Genomic DNA, 1,032 nt, shown 5'->3' on the forward strand with positions numbered 1-1,032 from the left:
GAGGGACAGAGGGACAGAAGGACAGAAGGACAGAAGGACGGAGGGACAGAAGGACAGAGGGACGGAGGGACGGAGGGACAGAGGGACAGAGGGACAGAGGGACAGGGTGCCCTGGAGAGCAGACCTTCTGGCTCCCTTCATTTCACAAAGGGAACTGGGAGGCTTGGTGGCTGGGAGCCTGGGAGCAGCTGAAGGGGCCCCCAGAGCCCCAGACAGGAATGGGGTGGCCCGAGGAAGGCCGGGAGAGCTGGCAGCCTGGGGCGCGCTGGGCAGGTCCCTGCCCGGGGACCAGCACCCTGCCAAGGGGGACGGGCTGGCCTGGCCCCGATCCACATGTCCAAACATGCCCTGTTCTGATCCTTTGACATGTGCCCATAACCAGGAGGCCAGTCCAGGGTCCCTGGCCTCACAGCACGACCCACAGCTCTGTGCAGGTGCATGTGTGAGCACACGCGTGTGGTGTCGCGTATGTGCACGTGCCTATGGGCACTGGTGGGAGTCAGCTATGACCCTGTTGCTTGGAAACGCTGCTCATAGAAGCGCTGTTCTTTTTCAGGGTTGGCGAGGTGGGGAGTCACATCTTGCATGTCTGGAGCCCACGGCAGGGTCCGTAAGGCTGGTGGAGCGCGCAGGTGAAGGAGGGAGTGAGGTGGGGCCTCCAGGGGCCCCTGGGCGTCCTCCTGGCCAGGTGTGTGCCGGGCACATGGCCGCATCGTGAGCCCAGCAGTGGGGGCCTCCCGCACGGCAGTCCAGTCCGGTGGGGAGGGACGCGGAGCCCCTAATGTCACACAAGCCATGATCAAATCACCCTCACCACGTGGGGGTCCCCTGCACGTGGGCTGGAGTGGGTGAATGAGTGGAGTGGGCAGGGCCCAGGTGCCCTGGTGAACGGCTCCGGCCTGGACTGCTCTCCGCAGCTTCCTCTGCTCCCGTCACCGGCCCAGGAAGCCAGGGGTCCTGTCTCCAGCCAGTGACCCTCCTCGCTGGGCTCCGGCTGGAGAAACGCCTGTACCCTGGGGGCCCCGGCTGCTC

The 1,032-nt window shown here is 65.6% G+C and overlaps 1 long non-coding RNA gene across 1 annotated transcript in view; it reads left to right on the plus strand.

The window, feature by feature from the left end:
- The window catches only part of LOC115279173, a 16,618-nt gene extending 15,954 nt beyond the window's left edge, over positions 1–664 (plus strand). Inside the window, exon 3 of the long non-coding RNA XR_003903263.1 lies at positions 557–664. This is a non-coding gene — a long non-coding RNA (uncharacterized LOC115279173). The remainder of the gene's footprint in view (positions 1–556) is intronic.
- Positions 665–1,032: the final 368 nt, after the last annotated feature.

The sequence above is a fragment of the Suricata suricatta genome, chromosome 15 (genome assembly GCF_006229205.1).
Source record: "Suricata suricatta isolate VVHF042 chromosome 15, meerkat_22Aug2017_6uvM2_HiC, whole genome shotgun sequence".
In the NCBI taxonomy this organism is placed as follows: Eukaryota; Metazoa; Chordata; class Mammalia; order Carnivora; family Herpestidae; genus Suricata; species Suricata suricatta.